This window comes from Puma concolor, chromosome C1 (genome assembly GCF_028749965.1).
Source record: "Puma concolor isolate L17-30 chromosome C1, mPumCon1.1.hap2, whole genome shotgun sequence".
NCBI classification, from domain to species: Eukaryota; Metazoa; Chordata; class Mammalia; order Carnivora; family Felidae; genus Puma; species Puma concolor.
This window is the reverse complement of record NC_141674.1, coordinates 106963558-106973531: the sequence shown is the minus strand read 5'-3', so window position 1 is coordinate 106973531 and position 9974 is coordinate 106963558. Positions and strand designations below refer to the sequence as shown.

General features: G+C 46.0%; 1 protein-coding gene across 1 annotated transcript in view; it reads right to left on the bottom strand.

Moving 5' to 3' along the window:
- The window catches only part of RIIAD1 (regulatory subunit of type II PKA R-subunit domain containing 1), a 223653-nt gene that overhangs the window by 162965 nt on the left and 50714 nt on the right, over nt 1-9974 (bottom strand). The window lies entirely within an intron of this gene.

The following is a 9974-nucleotide window of genomic DNA, read 5'->3' as shown; positions in this document are numbered from 1 at the left end:
GAGGAAGGACTGAGAAGTGGGGAGTCACGAGGCCCTGGGTCTCTCTGCAGCAGCATCTGCTCAGTGTCCTTAGCTCCCCTCCACCCTCAAGGGCCCCCACCCACCCCTCAGTATGCAAGCATCATCAGCCTCCTGCTGATTCCTGCTGCTCTCGTCCTTGCTCCTTGCTCCTTGCTCCGAGGAGACTCTACTCATTAGAAGATTCCCAGCTCAAACTATCCCCACAGGGGAGAGAAGCAGACGCCATCCAGGAGGCAGCCAGACTTGACCAGCAGGCAAGCTCTTCAGTGGGGCCCTGGTGGGCTTCTGGGGGTGGGTTAGAGATGAGAACAGGAGGTTGGGAGAGGGAGGCTGGAGAATCCAACAATCTAGAGAAAAGCGTACCCCTGAGCCTCCAACCCTGCCCCCCGGCCACACATCACAATTCTCTTAGCATCCTGACAACCTCCCCTCTCCAGTTTATAAGGCACCAGAAAGATTCCACCACGCTTCCCCCCAGCCCCCACACAGCCCTTTCTCTCCTCTCCAAAATCCTCCATCCACGGCTTACTAGGTTGGGACTTGGGGGTCAAGTACTAGAGGTTCTCACTCTCATTGCCCACCCTGCAATGAAGAAGACAGCAAAAACAGCAATATTGTGCAGAGAAATCTCAGGGAAGCCCCCAGAGACAGTGGGGCACAGGTGACGCAGGGAGCAGGGGCCACAGCTGCCGAGTCCCAGTCTCCCGAGCAGCTCTGCCCAGAAATCGAACGTGAGGCACCCATGTCATCTCAAATTTTCTAGTATCACGTTTAAAAAGCAAAAAAACCCAGATACAATGAACTTTGATACTATATTTTATTTAACCCAAAGTACCCAAACTATTATCATTTCAGCATGTTATCAATATTAAAATTACTATTGAAATATTTTACATTATTTTTTCATATTAGGTCTCTAAAATCCAGTGTATATTTTACATTTATAGCACATCTCACTGAATTTTCACCAGAAAGATCTGATCTGTTCTTAGATTTCATAAAATTCATTGTTGAAAAAGTAGGTTCACACAAGTTGTTCCAAACATGTTAAAAAGTTTTCCACCAAATCAAGTATCAGTTTTAACATTTCAATGAACTTAACTGAAATAAACTTAAAATTCCACTCCTCAGGGACACCAGCCATCTTTCAAGTGCTCAAAAGCCACACGTGGCCAGTGCCAATCTCCTGGACAGCACAGCTGCAGACACACCACCTCTGGGCACGACAGGGCCTTCTCAGCAGAGGTGGGCGCGGCATCCCTTGAGAGGCACATTCCTGGGGCAGGGCGGGGTGCGGGATGCCAGTGGATTTACCCCCAATTGCCACCCCTTGTTTCCTTAACACGGTTTTTCCTAAAGCCTTTTGATGTGACAGGTCACTGTGATGGGCACTTCCACAGCTTGTCCAATCATCAGCAAGCCAGGTCCCTATCTGACCTGCTGGGGAAGGCTGCCCTTAGCCAAGTGTGACTGTACAGGCTGTGTGTGTGTGTGTGTGTGTGTGTGTGTGTGTGTGTGTAAACCAGCATGTAAATGCAACCAGAGACATGTGCTAGTGGTGTGTGTTCACGTTCAGGGATGTTACAGGTCACATTGTGGGGAAATCCCCAGGGCTGTGCAGGAGTGGAGAGAGAAGACACTTATCCAGAGCCTATGCTGTGTCGGTGGCTTTGTATTTGTTTTCTTATTTAATCCTTCCACGAACTCTGTAACACAGGACACTTTAACTGATGCCACTGAAGGTCAAATAGATTCACTTGCTTGAGGACACACAGCTAGTTAGTGAGGGAGCTGCTTTTGAACTCGGGGTTGTCAGACTCAAAATCCAAATGCCTGGGGCACCTGGGTGGCTCAGTGGGTTAAGCATCCGACCAACTGTGGCTCAGGTCATGATCTTGCTGCTCATGCGTTCGAGCTCGCGTCGGGCTCTGTGTTTCATATTCTGTCTCCATGTCTCTGCCCTTCCCCTGCTCACATTCTGTCTCTCAAATATAAAATAAAACATTAAAAAATCAAATTAAATTAAAAGCCCAAATGCCTTCCACCACCTGTGCTGTCTTAGTCACTGCCTGCTCTTTCAGCCCGTCTGCAGGGCCTCTCAGCCATGGGGCCCTGACCCAGGTAGGTGCTCTTCCACTTGCCACTCTGAGCCAGCCCCTTAGGGGGACAAAGCCAGTTGCTGGTGGTGCCCCACCTTCAGGACCCCTGAGGCACCTGACTCAGGAAGCTGAGGGTTGTTTGGCTGGTGGCTACCCTTTCTTCTCAGTGCCCTCTGCTGCCTCTGCCCCAGGGACTGGCCAGAAAGGGGCAGCAATTCCCGGGATCGGATGGGCCGAATTGAAATCCTGGCTGCCAGAAACAGAGCCTCTCACGATTTGGGGGCTTCACATTTCTAGGTCCTTTTCTGGGTTCTAATCTCAGCAAGCTCTTAGGGTACAGGAAGCTGATCAGGAATCTAGTACAGCAGGACAGTCTACAGGCTTTGTCTGCTCCGGAAGAGTGTGCCCACCCCTCCCTGACAGAAACTTCCTGAGGTCACCCCACCCTGCCCTCTCCACCCCCTCTCTTCCATTTCAGAGACAGTCTCACCTCAGCTAAGAGAAGCTTGGACCCCAAGATACTCTGGCAGCATTTGGGCACTCCCCACCATTTTGGTCCCTAATATATTCCTTTTTTTTTTTTTTTTTTTTCTTGAGAGGGAGAGTGTGAGCAGGGGAGGGGCAGAGAGAGAGGGAGACACAGGATCTGAAGCGGGCTCCAGGCTCTGAGCTGTCAGCACAGAGCCTGACACGGGGCTTGAACCCACGAACCGTGAGATCATGACCTGAGCCGAAGTCGGACACTTAACTGACCGAGCCACCCAGGAGCCCCGGTCCCTGATATATTCTAATTTCTCTATTTCCTTTGCTGTGCTGGATCCCTGATTCAAGGATGAAAGCCTTGCGAGCATTTTTGAGTCACAGACCCCTCTGCGAATGCCTGGTGTGAGCTATGAACAAAAATGTGCATGGATTGTTCTCAGTCACCCTGAAGCCACTGCAGCCTGGATGGAAAGCAGGTGAAGAAGGTCTACTGTGAGAAGCATCGGGTGGGGAGGGGAGGCTGAGCACCGGCCTGTCCGTACTCTCCGGGTCCATCACACACAAGGAGAAAAGGCTGGCAAGGACTATAGCACAAAGCACACACTAGCATGGGTCATAGCAGGTCCCTAGGGCCTCCAGCTTCTCCCCTCCCCTGCTCTCCTCCTAGAGCCAGCTTCCATCTCTCAGGAGGAGGCAGAAGACTTCGGGGTGGGGGCACTTTTGCTTAAAGAAGTGAGTGTGGTGGTGATTCAGGATGGAGAGCACTTGAGACCAGGGATCCTGAGTCCTTCTTCTCCAAACTACTCTAAGGGGAAATAAGTAGGAAGACTAGAGTTGAGTGGTGGAGGCCAGAGAAGCAGCTCTCTCTTATGACGCCCACCACAATCCATCAGTCAGAGCTAAAGAGCAAGGCCAGGGTAATTGCTGATACTAAGGCCCACCCTCTGGGTTGCTGCTTTCTGATGCAGAACCTTGAGTCATGGGGAAGAAGGGCTGTGTAAGAACTCTTACAATGGGCAAAGGGAGATATGAGTGCTGTTTTCCAAAAACCCAAGTGGCTCAATGTTGTTTGACTGGACTGTTTGCCTGCTGTCCAGGAAGGGAACTCTGGGAGCAGCAAAGGCTCTGGAACCAGCCTACTGCCTTTGAGAACCTCTCACTGCCTGGCCCTCTAGCTGAAGTCTGCTCTCCTGCTTGGCTTATTGAATGGAAACACCTGTTCACTGAATGCTCTGGAAAACACAGACCTTTAACTGGTATCACCTACTCCCACACCCTGTTCAGAACACCCTTCGAGGAAAGAGGACTCTTCAGAACTGGAGATGAGAACACAAAAATTGCAATTTACCCAATCCCATCCTCATAACCCAATCTTTCAATCCTGACTTGGGCTCTTGGGGGATGCGTGAGATGACAGATCCCAGATAGGATTGGAATCATCCCTTCTACTCCCCAACCTCCCTGCCCAGCCAGTTAGAAGTCAACCCTCCTTCAAAGTGTTTTTGGGAAAAGTGATTACACCTGGCTCTTTGCTGCTCTGATTAAGAAATTCCTCCTGTGGTTTGTTAATTTGTAATCCTTCTTGGACTTTCACTTCATTACTTTTTGCCCACCAAGTCCTATTGGAGCTAAAAGATAATGGTTTCATAAAGCAGGCCTACACTTTTTATTGTAATAATGGGTCTGAACTACTCGTTTACCTTTTTAAAAGTAAAAATGGATATTGCAATCAAGGCACTCAAATACTTAGGAATAATTTTAACAAGAAATAAAGTCTATAAGACAAAAACGTTAATATGCTACTGATGAGACACCAATGGCTTAAATGTGTATATAGTAAGAAGAATCTGTATCATAAATATAATTCTCCCTTGGGTAATCTAACAATATGAGGCTCCAATCAAAATTAAATTAACAGCACAATCAAAAAGTAAATTGTGGTATATTTCCACAATATACTATGTAGTAATGAGAACAAATGGACTAAAATCACACACAACAGGGACACCTGGGTGGCTCAGTTGGTTAAGCATCCCACTGCAGCTCAGGTCACAATCCCGAGGTTCACAAGTTCGAGCCTCACATTGGGCTCTGTACTCTTTCAAAAATAAATAAAACATGAAAAAAATTGTTTTAAACTACACACAACAATATGGCTGAATCTCACAAAAAAGACGTCAAACAAAAAAAGCCAGACCCCAAAAAAGTACATACCATGTGATTCTCTTTATATAAAAAAACAAAAACAGGCAAAACTAGTTTGTGCCATTAGAAGTCAGAAGAGTGGTTTACCCTTGAGGGGAGTATGACTACCCCCTTGTGTAGAGTGGTTTTGGGTACAGTAGTAATGTTCTGTTTCTTGATCTGGGTGTTGGTTACATTTTTGAAAATTCATCAAGATGTATTCTTTTCATCCGTGCACTTTTCTGTTTGTATATTGTACATGAGTTTTTTTTTTATTTTTTTTAATGTTTATTTATTTTTGAGAGAGAGAGAGATTGAGACGGAGAGAGAGAATGAGCAGGGGAAGGGCAGAGACAGAGGGAGACACAGAATCAGAAGCAGGCTCCAGGCTCTGGGCTCGAACTCCCCCACCACGAGATCATGGCCTGAGCCAAAATTGGACGCTTAACTGACTAAGCCACCCAGATGCCCCATATACATCACTTTTTAAAGTTGTGTTGAAAAAACACATAAAGTACATTAATTTTTTAAAACAGTATAGAATTACAATGTGAATAGACAGATCAATGGAACATGAAAAGTCCAGAAACAGGTCTGAATACAATTCAGGCAATTGGGTCTTATAAAGGTAGCATTCAAAAATAATGGAGGAAATATGGGTTTATTCAATAAGTAGGAATGGATAAAACAAAGTTGTTGGATCTCTATCTCACACTTTTACACCAAAATAAATTCCAGGAGAATACTTACATATACAAAAAGACACTATTAAAGTATTTTTAAAAACATACACACATAGGAGAATTTCTGGGGCACCTGGGTGTTTCAGTCAGTTAAGCCTAGGATTCTTGGTTTTGGCTCAGGTCATGATCTCATGGTTGCCAGATTAAGCCCCATATTGGGAGCCTGTTTTAAGATTCTCCCTCTCCCTCTGCCTCCTCCAACCCCGCCCAGCAAACGTACACGTGTGCTCTCAAAAAAAAAAAAAAGTGAAATAAAAACTGAAAAAATAAAAAACATAGAATTTCTTAATAATCTTAGTAGGAGATTTTTCTAAATATCATAGGAAACCCAGAAGTTATTTTTTAAATGGTGACAAATTTGGGGTGCCTGGGTGGCTCAGTGGGTTAAGCCCCCCACTTTGGCTCAGGTCATGATCTCGTGGTTCCTGATGTTCGAGCCCCGAATCAGGCTCTGTTTCAGATTCTGTGTTTCCCTCTCTCTCTGCCCCTCCCTTCCTTTCTCTCTCTCTCTCTCTCTCTCTCAAAAATAAACATTTAAAAAATTATATAAAAAATAAAATGGTGACAAATTCAAATACATAAAAAATAAAAAAGATTTGCACAGCAAAACTATCACCATAAGCAAAAGTAAAAAGACATAGGACAAACTGAGAAAAGGGAAAACCATTTTTAACTTATATACGAACAAGGAGCAAATATTAAGACAAAATAACCAATACAAATATGAACAAAGTATATGAACAATTTACCAACAAAATACAACAGCCACTTAAACATTAAAAGATGTTCAACCTGACTTAAAAGAAATAGAAATTAAAATTACAATGAAATAACATTTACACTACGAGACTGTCAAAAATCAGAAAGCATACGTTATCAAACAGGTCCCTTGCATACACTGCTGATGGGAGAGAGAATTTAAAGCTTCTGTGGAAGGCAGTTTGGCAATACATACTATACTTACCAATTTTTTTTTTCCAAACATTGCCGATGGAACGAAAATGAGAAGAGTCTGCAAGGGAGGGATTTTGCAAAATTGTATCTATCCAATTAAAAAACAATGCACACATTTCTTTGACCTAGTATTTGCAGTCCTAAGCATTTATTATACAGATATACAAGAGCCAAATGACATATATTTGGCATCAACATGTGAAAGGATTGACTAAACATATGTTAATATATCCCTTAGGCTTACCGTGAAACATACTATGAAGCAAATACATGTGCTACTATGGTAAGCTATCTAGGCTACATAAAAGGAAATTGCAAAAACAGTATGGACAGTAAGTTATCGACTGAGTAATAAATATATATAAATACATAAAATATGTATATATTTACTATAGAATATCGTGAAAATTTTACAAGAATCTGGTAAAACTGGTTGCCTCTTGAGGGAAAGGAGACGGTATTCATTGTAATCACCCGTTATGCTTACGAATTTTGTAGAATGTGTATTATTCAAAATACACATTTAAAAAATTAATACAAAACGAAAACCTGAGGCCCCAAGGCATAGATCGCTTTAGTTCACCAAAGAGACAATCTCGCGTTCATTAAACATTCAGAGTGCTTATCGTGTGCCCGGCACAGCAGTAGAAGCTAAAGCAAAAGCCTTCCGCGCGTTACCAGGAGCGCCCAACCCAGCGTCCCAGGGTGAGCCCGGGTGCAGAGCGGGGAGGGGTGGGGTGCAGGGTCCGGTTTGCGAGGCTTGCGCAGAGGCGGTAGTAGGGCCCAACCGTCCTTAACGGTCGAGGGTCCTGGACCGCGGCTGGAATGCCCGCTTCCAAAGAAAACTCCGCCCCTCCCCCCCGAGAAATGACCCCCGGCTTGTGCGTTTGCGCTGATCCCCCGACCCGTTCCCCTCCATCCCTAGGGAAAGGGGAACCCCTGACGCCGGCACCACCCGCAGCTCCCTTACCACGGGGCGCTCGAACTCGTTCCTCTCCACCTCTCCTGCTGCCTTGTCCGTCCACATCGTCTCTTCACTCCTCCGCGTAGCTCCTTCCCCTCAACCTCTCCAACTCTACGCCGCCTGTTTTAGGTTTTCCCCCAAAAATGTTTCCCATACCACCTGAGTCACTGCCACAGTAGCTATAGGACCAATCAAGGCAAAAGATCGCAGAGGAAACAAGTGGCAGAGCATCGCCCATCATAAGGCTGCTTTCTCCATGGTCACTGGGCTGTGGAGTGACACTGGCTCTGCACAAAGGCACTAATTTTTTTGCGAACGATGACACACATGAGTGATTCCACGCTCTCGCACTTCGGTCCCAGCTTCGGGAGCGCCGATTTTCTCCGAGGTTAGGGGAGGTGGAAGCTTCTTCGGTAATTGGCCTAGAGGGAGCCTGGAAGGATTCCATGAAGCCTCTAATTGGCTGTTTAATTCTCAGCAGGTGCAATCTCAATTAACAACGTCTGGTTTCCCGGGCTCCTATTGGCTGACGCGGTGGCCGGCTTTGAATTCCATCCGGGTAATTGGGTCTGAGCAGGCAGCAGCCCCGTCGCTCAGGGGCAGCCCGCTGAAGGATTGGTTGCGGCTCGGCAGACGATTGGTCGGACTGTGAGCCGGGCGTTGATTGGTGCAGGCGGGCTGCGGGGGTGGGGAAGAGGCGGCTGAAGCGGGGCAGGCGGGGCTTGGAGTCGCGGTGCAAGAGGGAGGAGGTGACGGCCGCTGGGGTGAGGTGCGAGGCGGAGCGCGCGACTGCTGAGTCGAGGAGCGGTAAAGGCGGGGACGCGGCGCGGAGGCTTGGGGAGTGCGAGAGGCTGAGCCTGGGGTGCCCGGGCCACAAGCAGGCGGGAAAGTGGGGCCGAGCGAAGGGAGGCGTCCGAGGGCGTGGTCAGCGGAACGCCGGGGCTACTAACGGAATCCAAAAGAAGTGCTCTGGCCCCACCACGAACCCCCAGGCCAGTTTGGACTCCGCGACTGGTGTTTTTGGTCTTTTTTGACACTGAGAACCGCCATCAGTTTATCGGTTTGCCTTTGATTTTTCTCCAGTGTTTTCTTTATGTCTAATAGGATGACTGTTTCCAGTTGTCAGAAAATAGTAAATTGGGGTTTTTGTTTGTTTTTCCAGTTTCCCTCCTTACTAATGCTGAAGACTCCCGTGTCAAAGTTACGTTTTTACTCTTTTCACAGCTTGAAGTGGGTTGATGCTTTTTTTTTTTTTTTTTCTCCACTCACTGTTAAAGATAAATGTAGCAAGGATGGGAAAAACTGAGCTGTTTCAGTTCCACAAGCCTATCCCCATGTTTTAGCCACTTTGTAGGTTCTGGTTATCAGGAGATACTGGGGATGAGAAATCTCCCCCCCCCCCACTCCCCCCCCCCCCCCCCCGCCTCCGTGGTGCTTGCAGTGATTTGCTAACGATGTTTTTGAAATGATAATGTAAAAGTAAGCCATAGTTATGCATATCAGGTAGTTAGCAACTGTTTCATGTAAATGTCAAATTTCAAAATCAGTATTTACTGAAAACCATTATTTAGTTGAATTTCTTCCCTTGAAATGAGCCACATGTCTCCTCTTCTTCACTCTGCTTCCCCTGGGAACTATGGTTCTCAGTTCCAACCTCCTTTTCACGTTCATTTTTGAAGTCCTAAAATCAAACACAAGCTGGCATTCAGTACATACAGTTACATCTCCGTTGGTGTCGTGTTATTTCCCACTTAAAGAGACACCGTATGAAATATGTATATTATAAATAAAATCATAATTAATCAAGTAGCTACTCCTTCTTTGAGACCGCTAACTCAATTAGCGCAAACTTCATTTGTAATATGTGAAAAGGAGTTAAGTGGAAATTAGCTTTGGATTCAAAGAAAAGCCGTGCAATAAATTTATCCTGGTCGCGGACATTCATCTTCCCATCACGCACATTCCTTCCACCACCAGATCATTAACATTCTCTCTCAAACACTACATCTACCAGGTGCTCAAATGAAAAACCTGATAGCTCCCTGGCTCACCCTCTAACCTTTCCCTGAATCAGTTGCTAGGTCTTGTGTATTCTACCTGTCAAAACTACTCTCTGTCTCCATCATTAACACCTGGACTAGCCTGTGAATTGGTCTCCCTACCCCCACAGTTGCTGCCTTCAATTCATTCTCCTATAGACCGTCATTAGTCAAGAATTGCAAGCAATGCATGTGTTATGAAGGGATGTTTGGAGAACTATGGAAGCCCATAGTGATAAAACCCCAAGCACAGAAGTTCGGGATTAAGGGGGGTTTGGCTGCAGAGCCAGAGGAATATCATATATTTTTGCCTTGATCTTGATAGTTTCTGAATTGGAGGGGAAATGCTGTTGGGGTTTTTGTTTTGTTTTGAGTCTCCTTAAAGAAGTGCCATTGTGACTGGTCTTCCAACCACTTTGCATACCGCATTGTATGGAAATGACTGTGTAACCTTAGGGAAATCTCTTTATTTCCCTGGGTCTTGGTT